Source organism: Myodes glareolus, chromosome 9, assembly GCF_982192425.1.
Source record: "Myodes glareolus chromosome 9, mMyoGla1.1, whole genome shotgun sequence".
NCBI lineage: Eukaryota > Metazoa > Chordata > Mammalia > Rodentia > Cricetidae > Myodes > Myodes glareolus.
Window position 1 is genome coordinate 15,057,437 of NC_142034.1, and position 19,610 is coordinate 15,077,046.

The window sequence follows — 19,610 nt, forward strand, 5'->3', positions numbered from 1 at the left end:
AGTTTACTATGAGCCTCAAACTGCCCTAGAGAGATGAAGTTGCCTGATGGGAATAAACTCATGCCTCAGTTATAAAATAGGGAGCCAGCCATTGGAGTGTGTGTGTGTGTGTGTGTGTGTGTGTGTGTGTGTAATTCCAACACTCGGGAGGCAGAGGCAGGCTCACCTCTGTGAGTTTGAGGCCACCCTGGTCTACATGCTGAGTTCCAGGACAGCCAGAGTACATAGTGAGACCCTGGCTCAAAAATACAAAAACAAAGCTTATGGGTTGGGGATATTGATCTGTTGGTAGAATTCTTAGTGTGTACACGGCCCTGGGTGCAATCCCCAGCACCATAAACCAGGTATGGTGGTGCATGTCTGTAATCCCAATACTACTTGTGAAGTAGCAAGGCCAGCCTTGACTAGATAATGAGCCAGCCTGGGATACATGAGACCTTTCTCAGAAAACAGTTTGTGTCTGATGTATAATGTTGTGTTAGTATAGTGATGGTTGATGGGGGCAAGGAAGTCAAGGGAATAGAGAATTTTTTTCTTTAAAAATTTTATTATGGGGCTGGAGAGATGGCTCAGAGGTTAAGAGCATTGTCTGTTCTTCCAAAGGTCCTGAGTTCAATTCCCAGCAACCACATGGTGGCTCACAACCATCTGTAATGGGGTCTGGTGCCCTCTTCTGGCCTGCAGGCTTACATGCATCCAGAATGTTGGATACATAATAAATAAATAAAATTAAAAAAAATTTTTATTATGGCCGGGAGATGATGGCTCATGCCTTTAATCCCAGCACTCGGGAGGCAGAGGCAGGTGAATCTCTGTGAGTTGGAGGCCAGCCTGGTCGATAGAGTGAGTTCCAGGACAGGCTCCAAATTTGCACAGAGAAACCCTGTCTTGAAAAACAAGCAAACAAAAAATGTTATTGTGATTATTATTTTAGATGTATGTGAGTGTTTTACCTGTACATATGTCTGTGCACCACATGTGTGCCTGGTGCCCAAGGAAGCTAGAAGAGGGCATCGGATCTCCTGGAACCGGAGTTACAGATGTTTATGAGCTGCCACGTGGGTGCTGGGAATTGATGCTGAGTCTTCTGGAGGAGCAGCCGCTGAACCATCTCTCTAGCCCGGCGACAGGTGGGTCTTGATACTCTGCACTGAAGATTTCCAAGCTGCTTCGTCCCCATGCTGGGATCACAGGCTTGCACCTTCACACCCCAGGAAAAAGCAAGTTTACTTGGCCCACAGTTCTGGAGGTTCTGAACCCCCTACCATGTATTCAGGGAGGGAAGCAGGGCCACCCAACAGATGCTGAGCTGGTGATAGCTTGTTTCACTTCTGCCAGGAGAGCCTGCTCTAGTGAGTTCCAGGATAGCTGGAGCTACATAGAGAGAGCCTGTCACAAAAGAACAGAAACAACATGAAAGCAAGTGGTCCTATCTCATATAGGAAGCCAGCGGAAGAAGGGAGTCCCACAACCCCTGTGATTGTTGTTTGTTTCTTCTTCCTCTTCTTCTCCTTCTTCTCCCCCTTTTCCTCTTCCTCCTCCCCCCTCCTCCCTTCTTTTGTCCCTCCCTCTCTCCTCTCTTTCTAACCTAGCCTGGAACTCCCTTTATATACCAGGCTGACCTCGATTGCATAGTGATCTTATTGCCACTTGTCTTTTCAACGTGAGCCACCACAAATTCTCTCAAACTTTACACTGCCTATAGGAGTGCCACCCAGAGGACCAAGCCTTCAGCCACAATGCAGGGACTGGCACCTAAGGATGTCGGTCGTCTATGCAGATAAGCGATATTCACACCATCAGGCTATCTCTGGTCCAGCTGATGGTCGGGTCCAGACACAAACACATCACCCACGTCTACTTCTTTACTTCTCAGTCAGCTAGGAAGGGCTAGATCGTCAGATTTCATGACAGCTCGCGGAAAGCAGTGTGAAACTATGCAGTAAAATGTATCGTATATACGCATGACACACACACAAACACACACAGAGAGAGAGAGAGAGAGAGAGAGAGAGAGAGAAAGAGAGAGAGAGAGAGAGAGAGAAACAGGAAACAGCCTGTCCATCTTGGCTGCCAAGGCAGGGATTTGGGTTTCTTTGGCTTCTGCGCTGTTCTTGGAGCAGAGCCATCTAGGGAAACTAAGCAAGTACATGGGTCCATGGAACTTGGGCTGGATCCATCAAGGACACAAAAAACAGATTATCCAGTCCTCTCCCCCAAGTGGAGCAGACAAAAGTGCCGTTGATGCTGAAGCTGGGGAAAGCTTCACAAGGACCCATGGGAGGAAGCTTGGCATGAGCAGCTCCGCCTGAACCTGGAAGGAAGCAGCGGGCTGGGGTAAGATCCAGGCAGTGCTCAGCCTGGGCAATGAATGCCCTGCACTTCTGAGCAATGCAGGAGGGCACAACCCGCCTGCTGCCTTTGCCTGGGTCCAGGATTCTCTTAGGGGAATATCACCCATGGAAAAATACTCATGGCATAAATTTTGTTTGTTTGGTTTTTATTACACTGATTGATTGAAGCTGGGATTGGACATATGGAGGTCAGAGGGCAACTTGCAGGAGTCAGTTCTTTCTACCATGTAGGTCCTGGGGATCGAACTCAGGTCATCAGACTTGGCAGCAAGCGCCTTACCCACTGAGCCATCTCACCAGTCCATTTGGGGTTTTTTGGTTATTGTTTTCAAAACAGGGTTTCTCTGTGTAACAGACCTGGCTACCCTAGAACTTGTTCTGTAGACCAGGCTGGCCTCAAACTCACAGAGGTCCTCGTGCCTCTGCCTCTCAAATGCTGGGATTAAAGGTGTGTGCCACCGCCGTCCTGCCCCACTTGCTGATTTTTACGTGTATTCAGTGCATGGAGGGCCAGAGGTGGATGTTATATCCCTTGGAAGTGAAGTTACAGATGATTTGAGTCACCATGCTGGTGCTGCGATTCTAACTTGGATCCTCTGAAAGAGCAGCCAGTGCTCTTAACCACTAAGCCATCTCCCTCTGTTCCCACTTTTTGTTTGTTTGTTTTTTTCAAGACAGGGTTTCTCTGTAGCTTTGGAGTCTGTCCTGGAAAGCGCTCTGTAGACCAGGCTGATCTTGGACTTTCAGAGATGCCCCTGCTGGGATTAAAGGCGTGCACCACCACCACCCAGCTTCTCCTCCCACTTTTTTAAAAGCATGGACTGAACAAGAATAATCTCATCTCTGTATCTCTCTGTGTTTTTAAATTTTCCCAGTGCTGGGGAGTATGGTTCAATCACGGTAAACACATTCTGTAAGGACAGACAGACATCATCCTTCACTGCATCAGTTGGGCTGTCTCTCACTATAAACACATTCTGTAATGACAGACAGACAGACAGACAGACACTGCATCAGTTGGGCCGTCCCTTACTATAAACACATTCTGTAACGACAGACAGACAGATATCACTCTACACTGCATCAGTTGGGCTGTCCCTCACTATAAACACATTCTGTAATGACAGACAGACAGACAGACAGACATCACCCTTCAGTGCATCAGTCGGGCAGTCTCTCAGCAAGGGAGAAGGTGGGGGACATAGTGAAGAAGTAAAATGGGTAGCGAATGCGGTTCAGAATATTTGTTGGTTTCAGCTGGTGGTGGGTGAGTGGGAAGGTCCACCCACCGTCTTTCTGTCGAAGGGCTTCCTCAGAGCCGCTCCCTCAATTGTTAGCAAGAAACACAGTAGCTGATAGTCTTTTTCCCAAGAAAATGGAAATTCAAAGCACAGGGAGCCAGCCTAGGGCCTCAGCTCCAGGTCCTCCATCTCCACCTGGTAGAATGCCTTTGATATGGGCTTGTCACCAGGGTCTCTGCTGCTCTCAGAGTGGGCTTCAAACTCCCTGGGACCCAGGCTGTTTGGGGCTCTACTCCCGGTTACTTGAGCCTCCCTCCTGTCTCCCCAGCCGTGCTGGGACCGCGTGGTTAACAGCAGCCATGCGGTGGATAATGACATAGACAGAGGCTGTCCTTCAGGAACGTTTGGCTTCCCCTCTGGAGGAAAAATTGAGCTCATCCCCAGGAAGGGATGAGTTAGGGGCACTACAGACATCCCTGAATTCCACAGGAATCCGTTTACTGGCCTTAGAGAAAAAGTATAGGAGTTCCATAGGCTTTAATTTTTCAAAGTTTTGGCACTTTCTCATACAAATGCCACAGGAAGCTAGTGTCTTGGGCACCTCAGAAGAGCAAAACTACACCCCCTCCCTAGGTCGGTTTCCAGTGGCTTCTTCAGAAGCTCCCACTGGGACTTGGAAGCCTTTTCTCCCCCGCCCCGCCCCCAGCCTGGGGATGCGGCAAGCTCCTGGTACACTGGCTGCTTTAGGGAGGAGATCAAGGGAGACTGAAGCTGAGGGAGGGAGGGTTGGACCTGGGCCCAACTTGAGGGAAAAGCAGGAAAAGAGAGCTAGTTATGTCCTGGCTCCTGCTGTCACCCACTACTCCAGGAGGGAACAGAGGGTATGGCTGATTGGAAGGACGGTACCTCTGACCAACAAGGAGAACATTGTCCTGCTTCTGTGACCTCCTGAGGTGGAAGTACAGCAGAAGAACGTAGGAGGTTAGGGAGAATCCTGGTGCCCCATTGTCCTGTAGTCAGGGCCTTGATTGGTTGACTGAAGCAGTGTCTCATGTAGCCCAAGCTGGCTCCCCATGTAGCCAAGGATAACCTTGAACTTCTTTTCTTTTTCTTTCTTCTTTTTTTTTTAATCTTTTATAGACAGGGTTTTTCTATGTAACAGCCCTAGCTGTCCTGGAACTCACTCTATAGTAGGTCAGGCTGGCCTTGAACTCACAGAGATCCTTCTGCTTCTGCCTCCTGAGTGCTAGGATTAAAAAAAGGTGTGTGCTGCCACCATCCGGCAACCTTGAAGTTCTATTCTTCTTCTTCTTCTTCTTCTTCTTCTTCTTCTTCTTCTTCTTCTTCTTCTTCTTCTTCTTCTTCTTCTTCTTCTTCTTCTTTTTTCCATTAATTCTTTTTTTTAAATATTTATTTATTTATTATGTATACAATATTCTGTCTGTGTGTATGCCTGCATGCCAGAAGAGGGCACCAGATCTCATTACAGATGGTTGTGAGCCACCATGTGGTTGCTGGGAATTGAACTCAGGACCTTTGGAAGAGCAGTCAGTGCTCTTAACCTCTGAGCCACCTCTCCAGCCCCCTCCATTAATTCTTTTTTTTTTATGAGAAAGTAATTTTATTAAATTATAAAAGTTTCCATTTCCGCCCCTCCTCCCAACACCCTCCCACTCCCTCTTCTTCTTCTTCTTCTTCTTTTTTAATTATCCTAACTTTACAGAACAAAAGCCTGCAATTTTTAATATTTATTTATTCATTATGTATACAATATTCTGTCTGTGTGTATGCCTACAGTCCAGAAGAGATCACCAGACCTCATTACAGATGGTTGTGAGCCACCATGTGGTTGCTGGGAATTGAACTCAGGACCTTTGGAAGAGCAGGCAATGTTCTTAACCACTGAGCAATCTCTGCAGCCCCCAACAGTCTTCTTCTTAACCACAGAGTAATCTGTCCACACTACCCTTAGACTTCTAATTCTCCTGCTTCCACCTTCGAGTGTTGGGATCACCTTCGTGCATCACCAGAAAAGGCACCACTGGGGATGAAGCCAGGGTTTCATGCAAGCGAGCAGTGCGGTCTACAGCTCAGTCCTGAGTCGTGGTCCTTTATAATACCGCTGAGTGGGAAAATATCCTTGTTCTTGGGAACCGCTTGGCCTAAACTTAGACCCTGGATAAGCTTTGCCTTCTCTCCATTCCTCCAGACCCAGGCGGCTCCATCCTGATGAAGCAGGGCAAGGGGGCTCCACTTGAGGGAGCAGACAGCCACTGCCAGTGGCTCCTCTCTCACATAGCACCCAAGAAGCTGCCCAGCTCACCCGCAAGGGATGCCTGGCACAGAAAGCTTGGTGGGACTCACACCATCCCTCAGCTCTCACATCGCAGGTGCTCCTTCCCCATCCTGACTCCCTGACTTTCTTGGGGGTGCATCACTCTCCCCTCCCCTCCCCCTACCCATCATCTGATGGCCTGTTTGAAAACTCTATGGCTTCCGTTGCTCTTGGCTGTGAAGAGAACCGAGCCCACGACACGTAACAGCTTCTGTTGAGAATGAAACATCCGATCCTGCCTGCAAGCTCTTTAAGTGGATAGGTAGACAACTTAAAGTAATTGTAGGAAGTCCCTGAAACTGATAAGATTCATTAGGCCCCTCCCCTCCCCGCCAGAGGAAGCAACGAGAGCTAAGAGTCCCTCTCAGACTGAGGCAAGCTGCGAAGACTCTCAGACCAGACCAGCTACCTGGAAGAGAGTTAGACCAACTGAATCACAAGCAAAGGACACTCTCCAGCCCGTTGAGCTGTGTGCAGGCTGTGCAGTGCGCTCCAGGTTCCCAGCTTTTGTGAGCTGTCACTCATGTTGGGGTGGGCTTTGGTCATGTAGCTAGCTGTCTATGAGTCCATTTTCTTTCCTTTAAGTAACCCTAGGAAAGCTCACTGATACCAAGCTGGACTTGGATGGTGTCCGTAGTTTGGCCTATCATGTGCTCCCTACCTGGGGTAAGTAGGAATGTGTGTTAATCTCCCTAGGAAAATTTTGTCCCACAACAGCATAGTAAATCAGTCTGTTCCTGGCTGAGTTCATACGTTGCTGTTGTAACCTCAGGGCCATAGCATATGGCTGTATTTGGAGATAAGGCTTTTAAAGAGGTGATTAAGGTGCCGAAGAGATGACTAAGCAGTTAAGAGCATTGACTGCTCTTCCAGAGGTCCTGAGTTCAATTCCCAGCAACTATATGGTGGCTCACAACCGTCTGTAATGAGATTTGCTGCCCTCTTCTGGCCTGCAGGCAGGCAGACATACAGACAGAACACTGTATAAATAATAAATAAATAAATAAATAAATAAATAAATCTTTAAAAAAAACAACAAAATATTTTAAAAATAAAGAGGTTATTAAGGTCTTGGGATAGTGGCAATGTCACCTGCGTGACCTGTAATCCTAACACTAGGAAAGCTGAGGCTGGAGGATAGCTGCAAGTTCAAGGTTGGCAAGGTCTACACGGCAAGACCCAAGGACAAAAAAGAAAACAAGCAAAAACCCCAAAACTGATACAGGCGAAGGATGGAACCTTGTTGGTATAATGCTTGACGAGAGTGCCCGAAACCCTGGGTTAGAGCCCCAGCATGATGTAATAGTCATGGTGGCAGACACCCGGAATCCCAGTCCTCAAGAGTAGACAGAGGAGGTATGGTGGGACCGTTTTCCTGAGGAGATGAAATGCACAGGTCTACTCACCCCAAATGGGGAACCCATGACAGATGGACACCACCCACATCCAACTTGGTGAACTTTTATTGAGGTGAGTTACAGGAATATGAGTGAGAGGTCACTTACAGAAGCAGAAAGGACTCAAAGTCAGCTGCATGACAAAAGCCCACCCCAGCATGGAAGAGAGCTCACAATCCTGGGAACATGGAGCACACTGCACAGCATGTAGGTGGCTCAACAGGTTGGAGAGTGGCCTTTTCAGGGACCTCAGTTGATCCAAACCTCTTCCAGGCAGCTAGATGGGTTTGAGAATCTTTGCAGATTGCTTCTACTTTCTGAGGGGGATGCTTAGCTTTTATATTTATATTAGCTCTCTCTCTCTCTCTCTCTCTCTATATATATATATATATATATATATAGCTTTTATATTATATATTTATATATAATTAATATATTATATATTTATAATATATATTATATATATTTATATGTATATTTATACATAATTTATTTATTTTCACTTTATGTGCATTTGGTGCTTTATCTGCATGCATGTCTGTGTGAGGGTTTCAGAATCCCTGTAACTGGAGCTACAAACAGCTGTGAGCTGTCACGTGGATGCCTGGAATTGAACTTGGGTCCACTCAAGAGCCAATACTCTTAACCATCTCTCCAGCACAACCACTCAGCTTTTATTGCTTACTCTGGCAGCCTGGGAGGGGCCTAGTGAATCCTATCAGTTTCAGGGACTTCCTGAAGCTATTTTGAGTTGTTTACCTACCTGCTTAAAGAGCTTCTAGGCATGATAGAATGTTTGCATTGGAGTCTCAAAAACTGTTACAGAACAAGAGGACCAGAAGTTCAAAGTCACTATCGGCTACATAATGAGTTCAGGACTCAGCTACAGGAGAACCTGTCCTTGTAGTTGTCATCATCACCAATCAGAAAAATAAATTAGTGACCCCACCTTTGCAGGAGCCAGTGTCCATCCTTCCACCTCTTTTCCTGTTTACTCCCTGGGCTCCTTCCTAAGACTCTTGGCCAAGAAGAAAATCCCCCTAAGTCACAGCTACCATCTCTCCTCTGGCCCCAAATTCCTGGTATGTGACCCAAACTCTGGACAGATGATCACATACCACTCTCCTGGGCTACAAACCCTACCTCAGCAAGGAGACAATGGCTGTTTCCTGCTTCCCTTTCTAGGCCTGGAGAGAGCATGCCCAGCTAGTCCAGGCCTTTTCCCCAGGGCCAGGTGCTGCTACTGGTCCTGAGGCCCAGTGACAGTCTCCTCCTGGTGGCCCCCAGACCGGGTGTGAAAGTTAGAATGAATTTCGTAAAAGATAAAATCAGGGAATAGTGTTACAAGTCCATAATCCTAGGTTTGGGGTGGGATGCCAGGAAGAACAGTTAGTTCAAAGCCAGCCTCCAGCATGGAGCAAGTTGAAGACCAGTCTGTACTATAGAAGACTTTACCTCAAAAAATGGTGTGTGTGTGTGTGTGTGTGTGTGTGTGTGTGTGTGTGTGTGTTCGCACCCTGATTCGGGAGTGAGGTAAAGGTGGAGTGCGTAGGGATAGGGAAGAAATGACTAAGATGACTAATCAGGAAAGCCCTGTCACTAAGCCCAAGGACGTGAGTTTGATCCCTAGAACCCACACAGTGGAAGGAGAGAACTCACTCTTGCGAGTTGTCACCTGACCTCCATATGCACTCTGGTACAGGATTGAATATGCCTGCACATGCAAATGTGTGCAGTACTGCTCACACGTGCTCACATGCACATACACACGTGTACACACACACACACACACACACATACACTAAATGCATGAAAAACACTAAACATTAGAGGGAATGCCTATTACCTACTTTTCCTCCTCTGTTCTGATATTCTTCTAAGAAAGAGGGAAAAGGGTCTGGAAAAGAGAGGCAGGAGTGGGCAGTGGCCTGCAGGCATGTTTAACTTGCCTACAACAAGACTCCTCTGCTTTCCCCATGCTGGCATTGTAGGTTTGCACTGCCATACCCAGTTAGATTGATTGAACTGTCACACACCTCTAGTCAAGGCCGTGAGTTGCATCATCTCCATTTTAGACATAAGGATGAAGAAAAAGAAATATTAGATAACTCACCCATGGACACGGAGCTATCAGGAATGAAGTCTGTATCCCGGTGCAGAAGCCTGGATCCCTCTGTGCTGTACCAGCCAGCCAAGGACCTATGGCTCTCAAACAATCCCTTCTGAAGGACTTACCCACTACTCTGTCCCTGCTTCAGGTCTCTGCTGCGACACCAGCATGCCCACCTCCACCTACTTTGCTTCTGTCTATCCATGGGACCCTGGACCATTGTGCTCTTGCCTCTGAGAAAATGAAGAACCTTGGTGTATTGATTGATTTTGTGTGTCAGCTTGACACAGATTGACTTGTCAGAGAGGAAAGAGCCTCTGTTGAGTTTATGTCTCCATAAGACGGGAGATGATGGCGCATGCCTTTAATCCCAGCACTCCGGAGGCAGAGGCAGGCAGATCTCTGTGAGTTTGAGGCCAGCCTGGTCTACAAGAACTAGTTCCAGGACAGGCTCCAAAGCTACAGAGAAACCCTGTCTCAAAAAACAAACAAAGCAAACAAACAAAAAACAAAACAAAACAGAACAGAACAAAATATCTAACTATACAGTATTTTCTCGATTAGTGATTGATTCAGGAGGGCCCAGCCCATGGCAGGTGGTGCCATCCCTGGGCTGCTGGTCCTGGGTTCTATAAGAAAGCAGGCTGAGCAAGCCAGGGGGTGGAAGCCAATGAACAACATTCCTCCATGGCCTATGCATCAGTTCCTGCCTCCGGACAGGTTCCTGTCTTGTTTGAATTCCTGTCCTGACTTCCTTCAGTGATGAACAGCAATGCTGAAGTGTAAGCCAAATAAACCCCTTCCTCCCCAGCTTGCTTTTTGGTCATGTTTTGGTACAGAACTAGAAACCCTAACTAAGATACTTAGCAAGCTGAACTGCTCCAGGGACTCTAACACTCTCTGAGTCCATGATACGGAGGGAGCAGCACTGTGTTCTGTTCTTCATTGTCCAATAGCTTTTTAAAATTACATTTATTTATTGGGGACAGGATCGATGGCTCAGCAGTTAAAGAGTGTTTGCTGCTCTTGCAGAGGATCAGGATTTGGTTCTCAGCATCCCCACTCAATGGCTAACAATTCTGTAGTTCCAGTTCCAGAGTATTTGATGCCCTCTTCTAGCTTCTTTGTGTACTACACACACACACACGGTCCACCCAGATACATGCAGGCAAAGCCCTCATTCACATAAACATAAATAATTTGCTAGGTGGTGGTGGTGCATATCTTTAATCTTAGCACTCAGGAGGCAGAGACAGGTGGATCTCTGATTTTGAAGCCAGCTTGGTCCAGGACTACACAAAGAAACCCTGTCTTGAAAAACCAAAAATAAATAAACAAAATAAATAAATGAATAGAAACGCACTTGCATGTATGTGTGTGTGTACTTGCTCTCTCAAGTGGATACATGCCTGCATGCCATGGCATGCATGTGGAGGTCAGCAGGCAACAATCAGTTCTCTCCTTCCATCATGTGGGTCCTGGAGACTGAACTCGGGCTCTCCAGAAGAGAAGCAGGTGCTCTTGACTGCTGAGCCATCTATCCAACCATACCCCTCTGATGTGGGATTCCACTCTGTATGCTGTGAATATGTTTTATTACCATTGGTTAGTAAAGAAGTTGTTTTGGCCAATGGCTTAACAGAGTAAAGCCAGGCAGGAAATCCAAACAGAGATATAGAGAAAAAGTAGGCGGAGTCAGAGAGTTGCCATGTAGCTGCTGAAGGAGAAAGATGCCAGAATAGAACCTTACCCAGTAAACCACAGCCTCATGGCAATACACAGATTAACAGAAATAGGTTAATTTAAGATGTAAGAGCTAGTTGATAAGAAGTCTGAGCTAATAGGCCAAGCAGTGTTGTAATTAATATAGTTTCTGTGTGATTATCCAGATCTGGGTGGCTGGGAAACGAAAGGTCAGTCTCCATTTACACCCACCCCACTCCTTTTTTTTTTTTCCTTTTTAAACAGTGCCTCCCTCTGCAGAGCAGATTAGTCTTGAAATCACTGCGATCCTCTTTGCTTTAGCTTCCAGTGTCTGATCATCTTGCCTCTGGCTCCCCAGTGTGCCACCAGGTCCAGCTCCATAATCTCAATTTCTGAGGAAGAACTAATGGAACTCCATCAACTCCATCATCCCTCTCTCCAGGCTTACAACACATGAAAATCACACTATTCTTTTTTTCTTTTCTTTTTCTTTTCTTCTTCTTCTTTTTTTTTTCCAGATAGGGTTTCTCTGTAGCTTTGGAGCCTGTCCTGGAACTAGCTCTTGTAGACCAGGTTGACCTTGAACTCACAGAGATCCACCTACCTCTGCCTCCAGAGGGCTGGGATTAAAGGCCACCACCACCTGGCTATTCTTTCTTTTAAGATTTGCACTCTATTATTCTTATGTATTTACTGCCAGGGGCGGGGGTGGGGTGGGTAGGGCAGGCAGTGGAGCACAAAGTTCAAAGGACAACTTTCCAATCTAGGTCTTGGGTATCAAAGTCAGGTTTTCAGGCTGGCCCTGTGTTGTAAAAGGTGAAGAGAAGAGCTGGAGAGATGGCTCAGAGGTTGAATGAGTGCACTGGCTGCTCTTGCAGAGGTCCTGAGTCCAGTTCCCGGCAACCACATGATGGCTCACAACCATCTATAGTGAGATCCAGGGCCCTCTTCTGGCCTGCAGGCATACATGCAGACAGAACACTGTACACATAATAAATAAATAAATAAATAAATAAATAAATAAATAAATAAACTTCTTAAAAACTAAAAATAAAAAGAGGTGAAGGGAAAGTGAGTGTGTGAGAGGGTGGAGGGTGGAGAGATGGCTCAGCTAACACTGGCTGTTCTCCTAGCACACACACGGTGACTCACAACCATTAGGCAGCCCAGTCTCCAGGGAATCTGATGCCCTCTTCTGGCCTCCTCCAGCACCAGACACAAATGTGATGCACAGATATTCATGCAGTTAAAACATGCTCTCCCCACCACACAAACACATACAAATGTAAAGCTAAAGAAATGTGGTGAGCACAGTCGCCTTTCCATTTAGTGGGAACACTCTGAATAGCAGTCTAGAGACAACGGGAATCAACGGAGAAGAAATCAGGAGGGCAACTGTTTAGTATTCGTCAGAGACCTGGAACAGAGAGCCTTTGTCAGCAGCAGACATGATGTGTGTTTTAAGAAGTCTCTTACTTCATTCAGCATAAATGTGTTTCAAAGGCCAGTGTGATAGCTCAGCCGGGAGGGAGCCTCTGACAAGCTAGACCGTCAGTCACCTGAGTTTATCCCCCGGAGGAATGAGGGAACTGACTCCTGCAAGCTGTCCCCTGGCACACACACCAAGACACGCATAAATAAATAAAACCTGTTTTGTTGTTTGCTTCACCGCGCTTTCTGGGAGACGAGTTTTGCTCCTTGGCGTTTTCTGGAGTCATTAATTCTTTCAAATCCTTGCCGATTCTGAGGGAGTTCAATGCTAAAACCATAATCTGTTACCCATATCACTTTCCCCTTCTCAGGTTCTGCGCTTGCAAGTAACGCTGATGCCTTAAAAAGATGGAAACAGAGAATTTTCTTCCATGCTGTAAAGATGGTGTCCAAAGTTCAAATGAAGGTGGGAAATGGAATAGAATGGTAAATTTAGAACCCGCGGCCACCCAAAGGCTCACTATGGGCGCTGCTGAGCCACACCTAAGCTCACAGCTACATATCTTTTCTTTTGTTTGTTTTTCTGTTTTTTTTTTTCTTTTTCTTTTCAGGATCTTACTCCTTAGCCCTGACTGTCCTAGAACTCGCTACGTAGATCAGCTGACCTTAAACTCACAGAGATCCACCTGCCTCTGCCTCCCAAGTACTGGGGTTAGAGGCATGTCCCTGCCATGCTTGGCTAACATTGATTGATTGGTTGATTGATTTTAACTATTCTTTCACTGGTGTTTTGCCTGTATGTATGTCTGTGTGAGGGTGTTGGATACTGGAGTTACAGACAATTGGGAGCTGCCATGTGGGTGCCAGGACCTGAACCTGGGTTCTCTGGAAGAGCAGTCAGTGCTCTTAACCACAGAGCCATCTCTCCAGCCCCAGATGTATTTATTTTTAATTTATGTGCACGTGTGTGCACCTCCATGAGTTTTTATGTGCATTTTGTAGGTGCAGGTCTATCTAGAAGCCAGAGGACATTGGATCCCCTTGGACCTGGAGCTATAGGCAGTTGTGAGCCACCTGATGTGGGTACTGGGAGCTGAACCCAGGTCCTCTGCAAGAGCAATGCATGAGCACTCTCTCTAGCTGCCTATTTTACCACAGCTTTTTTTTTTTCTTTTGGTTTGTTTTTCAAGACAGGGTTTCTGGGTAGCTTTGGACACAACTTAATAAGAACAACAACATACAGGATTGGGGCTGTAGCTTAGTGGTAGAGTTTGTGAAAACACACAAGGCTGCAGCAACAGCCAAACCTACCAACAACAAAAAGGAAAACTAAAAGAAAAAAAAGTAGCATGCAGAGGTTGTTTAGAGAATTGACCAAAAATCAAATGGTAGCGAACTTTGTCCATTCATCTACCTGATGGCAGACACTGGGCTACTCAAAATGCCATTTGGGGGTCCTGCTTTCAATTACTTCAGGTTGCCTTGTGTCTTGGAAGAGGCGGCTCCTCCTCCTCTTCATTCTTCTTTGGAAATAAACATAGAACTCAAGGAAGCGAGCTGCAGAGACAGCTCAGCAGTCCAGAGCACTTGTTCTTGCAGAGGACCCAGGTTTGACTCCCAGCACCCACATGGGAGACTAATCATGCAAAACTCCAGTTTTAGGGGATCCGATGCCCTCTTCTATGCAGACACCAAGCATGCCTGTGGTACACAACATACATGAAGGCAAACATACATACACATAAAAATAAAACCTTTGAGCCGGGCGGTGATGGTGTACACCTTTAATCCTAGCACTCAGGTGGAAGTGGGGGCAGAGGTAGGCGGATCTCTGTGAGTTCAAGGCCAGCCTGGTCTACAGAGTGAGTTCCAGGACAGGTTCCAAAGCTACACAGAGAAACCCTGTCTTGAAAAACAAAAAACAAAGCAAAGCAAAACAAAACAAAATCATTGAAAAAGAAACCCAACATGATGTGTATGTATATGGGGAAAGGTCTGACGTTGAAAACCAGAGAGTGACCAGTTCATGGTGTCACATTGTGTTCTTCCTATATTAAATCCTATCCCACTAACCAGAAAGAAAGAAAAAAAAAAAAAAACAACTGTGTAACCTGGGCTGGTCATGAATTCACATAGTCCAGGGTAACCTGGAACTCATGATGATTCCCCTGCCTCAGCCTTCTAGGTACTGTGATGATAAGCACGTGCCACCATGCCCGACCCAAGAAGGTGAAGTCAAACACTTTAGAGATTGGTGGCTGTTGTAGAATATTTGCTTAACCAGGTAAAGATGCGCCATACATCTGTTCAGGGTGCATTCATTAACTCTGTAAAGATGCGTCACTGTTTCACCTTGCCTGTCTAAGGCACCTGATTGGTCTAATAAAGAGCTGGATGGCCAAATAGCTAAGCAGAAAAAGGATAGGAAGGGCTGGTAGGCAGAGAGAATAACTAGGCAGAGAAATCTAGGCTGGAAAAAGAACCAGAGAAAAGAAGAATGGAGAAGGAGGGACACGTCCAGGGCAAGAGGCCAAGCAGCTGACAGCCAGCAGACCCAATAAGTAGTGAAGGAAGATGTACAAAGAGAAGGTTAAAAGTCCTGAGGCAAGAAGTAGATAAGGAGAAACAGGTTAAGTTGAAAGAGCTAACCAGAAATGTGCCTAAGCTAGGTTGAGCATTCAAAACTAATAAGTCTCTGTGTCATGATTTGGGAGCTGATTGGTGGCCCAAAAGAAGCCTGGTACAGGTGGCTTCATGTCTGAAACCCATTGAGAAAGTTTTTGTTTGTTTTTCAATTATTTAAAATATATTTTTGTGATGTGCATTGATGTTTTGCCCAACATGTACGTTTGTGTGAAGGGTACAGAAATTCTAGAACTAGAGTTACAGACAGTTGTGAGCTGCCATGTGGATGCTGCAAGTTGAACCCAGGTCCTCTGGAAGAGCAGCCAGCGTGCTCTTAACCGCTGAGAGATTGCTTCAGCCGTTTTTGAATGTTTTGAGACAGGGTCTCACTATGTAGTCAGCTTTCACCATTTGTTTGCCTTTGCATCTGGACAGAGTTCACCTATCCTGTTTCTCCCACCTCCTGCTTTGCTGACATCAGCACCTACCTGCTCTGGCCTTCCCACATTGCCTAAAGAGCAGTGGCTCTCCAGGAATCCTTTAGTCTTCAGCTCCAGGGTAGGACGCTGAGATGTCCAGATGCATGGACTGGGCAGCTGGCTACTGAGTGTTAGCTTCTCCCGTGTGCAGACTGTCACACATGCAGTCCCAAGGCCTGATTCCCAGACCTCTTCCATGCTGTGGACAGGCCTCTTCAAGTGTCCTTTGGTTTGTATGCTTAATTTCTCAGTTGATGGCGACTCTTTGTCTTTCTGCCACATGCCCCAAGAAACGGTCCTTCAGTTCCACATACCCTTGGACCATGTCCACCACATTTCTTAAGGGCTTCCCTTTTATCAGTCGGCTGAAGACAATTGGGCTGGTTTTAACAAAACATCCCCACTGCTTACCTGGGGCTATGGGAGCTCCCTTTAGCAGTGATGCCAGCTAGTCAGTGGTTGAGTTGGTTACAAAACCCCATTGTGGAGCTCGTGTTCTTGGCTCACAGGCAGCACCGACTGAAATAAGCCCAGTTCCCCTAGAAGCAGATGCTGAGATAGACATTAGCACCGAGGGAACTTGTGTGGGGTCTTGTTTGCTTGGGCAGTCCATACCTACTGGCAAGCGAAGGCAGGATTCAGAAGGCAAAGCTGAACTACAAGGCAGTAGCAAAGGCTCTCCATCAATTCATGGGAGGGAGCTCAGGGCTAGATAGTCCTTCAGAGCTGGACCCCCTCCTACCCCCAACTCCTGCCGCAGGAGGCCCAGATCTTTATAGTCTTTTGCCCACAAAAGGAAGTCACCTCTTCCAATGGAGTAACCAGGGGAGTTGGGAGGCAGGCGAGGATAAATTTACTCAGTCTTAGCACACAAGACACTGAGTCTGAGGGACAGTCTGGGTGGCACACCACAAAATGCACCAGAGAGCCAAAGAAACAGGAATGTGCCCCAGAAGTCAGAGTGCCCAAGGGACAGGGAGGGCAGAAGGAAGGGAAGCGAGTCCCTGTCTGGGGTTTACTCACAGGGATGAAGTGGGGATTGGGGAAGGATGGGGCAGGCTCCAGAATGCTGTGGAGACTGCAGCTGCACCTATTGTGATCTGGGAAGGGGCAATTTAAGGTTGCTTTAGAAATGTGCAATGTTGCCAGGTGGTGGTGGCACACACATCGATTCCCAGTACTTGGGAGGCAGAGGCAGGCAGATCTTTGTGAGTTCGAGGCCAGCTGGGTCTACAAAGTGAGTTCTAGGGCAGCCGGAGCTGCACAGTGAAACCCTGTCTCGAAAAACAAAACAAAATTGCAGAGATTCCTGGGAATGAAGGGTTAAAAAGGATGAGCAGGTCAAGTGACTCAGAGCACTGAGGTTTCCACCAGCAACAAAGGATACAAAGATACAGCTCCTGGGTCCAGCAATGTGGTGCAGCTGGTGAAAGTGCTTGCTGCCAAGCCTGAGGACCTGAGTTGAATCTCCGAGACCTCCTCGGTGGGAGGAAGGAACATACTCCTACAAGAGTTCCTCTGACCTTCATATATAAGTAAATAATGTAAACTTTAAAATGAATTAACATAGATACTAACTCGCCTGCCCCCTACACCCCGACAGGCTCATGTAGTTCAGACTGGCCTCAGATTCACTATAATCGGAGACCTTGAATGCATCATCCTTCTGCCTCTATCTCCCAAGTGCTGGGAACTGAACTGAGCCACATCCCTAGCCTGAGACAGGGTCTTTTGAAATTAAGGTTCTGTTGTTTCAGCTGGGGTTATCAGTATGTGCCACCATGCCCTGTGTGTCCCCAACCTCATTAAAAAAGAGAGAGAGAACAAGTTGAAATTTTTAATATTGGAAGAAGTCCTTACATTCTTTCATTACATTATTATTAAGCCCCAAATTGAGGACGGCTTCCTAGAGGCCTGAGAACACAAACATGTCTCAGAAGGCATTATGTATCCATGCTTTTAATTCACTAGACTCAAACACTGGCAATAAGGAAGAATCCAGTGCAGCCCATGTCACACCTGCCTTCACTCAGGTATACCCTGAACTTTCTATTTTTTTTATTTTATTTTTATTTTTTATTTTTGGTTTTTCGAGACAGGGTTTCTCTGTAGGTTTTAGAGCCTGTCCTGGAACTAGCTCTTATAGACCAGGTTGGCCTCGAACTGATAGAGATCTGCCTGCCTCTGCCTCCCAAGTGCTGGGATTAAAGGCGTGCGCCACCACTGCCTGGCCTGAACTTTCTTTTACATGAAACTTTTTTGGGGGATGGGGTGTGCTGGGTTTGATGGCTCAAGCTTCGAGTGTACTGAGCCCCATCTCTAGCCAATCAGTGGGCTTTGCACCAACACGTTCCTAGTACTTCAAAACAGGTCTTAGTCACAGGATTTGAACATGTATGTTGTTATAGATTGGTAATAGTTTTTGTTGTTGTTGTTTTTCGAGACAGGGTTTCTCTGTGTAGCTCTGGCTGTCCTGGAACTCACTCTGTAGACCAGGCTGGTCTTGAATTCAGAGGTCCACTTGTCTCTGCCTCCCAAGTGCTGGGATTAAAGGCATGCACCACTACCACTCAGCCTCGATAATAGCTTTTTTTTTTTTAAAGATTTATTTCATGTGTATGTGTAAACAACTTTCATTACCATAGTGTAATTACCATGGGCAGTTGTCAGCCTGGTGTGTATAGCAGCGGGCAGGTAGCCTGGTGTATAGCAGTGGACAGGTGTTAGCCTGGTGTGTATAGCAGCAGGCAGGTAGCCTGGTGTGTACAGCAGCGGGCAGTTGTTAGCTTGCTGTGTTAGTACACTCTCAACTGCGACAGAAAGCATGTACCGAACTTGAGGTTGTCCTCTGACTGCCACACAAATGTCCAGCAAGCACCTTCACTTCCTTTGCCATCTCACCCCAAGAACTGCATCGATGCTTGTATACATCCTTTGTGACTTTGTAAAAAGTAACAAAACTAAAGTTGTCATTTGACCTGCTCATCCTTTTAAACTCACCATTCCCAGGCCTGTGCTCCCATACAAAATCAAACAAAAACAAACCCTCGAGAAACAAATGAATAAAAAAAAGACATGGAAGAAACATAAATCATAGTACCAAGTGAAAGCAGCAACCGAAGGGACATATCTTGATTTCAACTATGTGACCTCCTAGAAGAGTTCAAACTGGAATTTGTGTTGCTGGGGATTAAGCTCAGGGTTCTGTGCATGCTAGGCAAGTGTTCTACCACTGAGTCACAGCCTGTCCACAGAGACAAAATTACGGAGATGGTAAAAAAAAATTGAGGGTATAGCCGGAGGCACACGGCACAGACTTAGGAGGCCATGGGGATACTTTCTAATGGATCTGTGCAGTCATTCAGGACCTGACACTGTCATCAAGAATGAAACCCAGAGTAATGTGAGATTGTGTGTGCTGGCAGGCAGTGTACCTGCCAGGTTGAAGATCTTTACCTATTCAATTTTATAGGAACTTAAAAATGCATTAGGCTTGGCAGTGAAGGGCATGTGTTGCTTTTGCAGAGGACCTGGAATTGGTTCCCAGCACACGCATGGTGGATCACATCAATTACAGTTCCATAAGATCTGACACCCTCTTCTAGCCTCCATGGGCACAGGCATGCAAGTGATACACATATATACATGCAGGCAAAACACTTCTACGTGTAAAATACAATAAATATAAATTAACAAATGAAATATATATATATTTTAATATATGTTTTTAAGACAGGGATTCTCAGTATAGCCTTTACCGGCCTAGAACTTAATGTATAGACACAGGCTGGCCTTGAACCCACTTGCCTCTGCCTCCCAAGTGCTGTGATTCAAGACATGTGCCACCACTGCCCGGTTATTAAATTGTTTTTTTGTTTGTCTAAGAAAAAAAAATAAAGATTTGCTACAAATAAAGGGGCTGGAGAGATGGTTC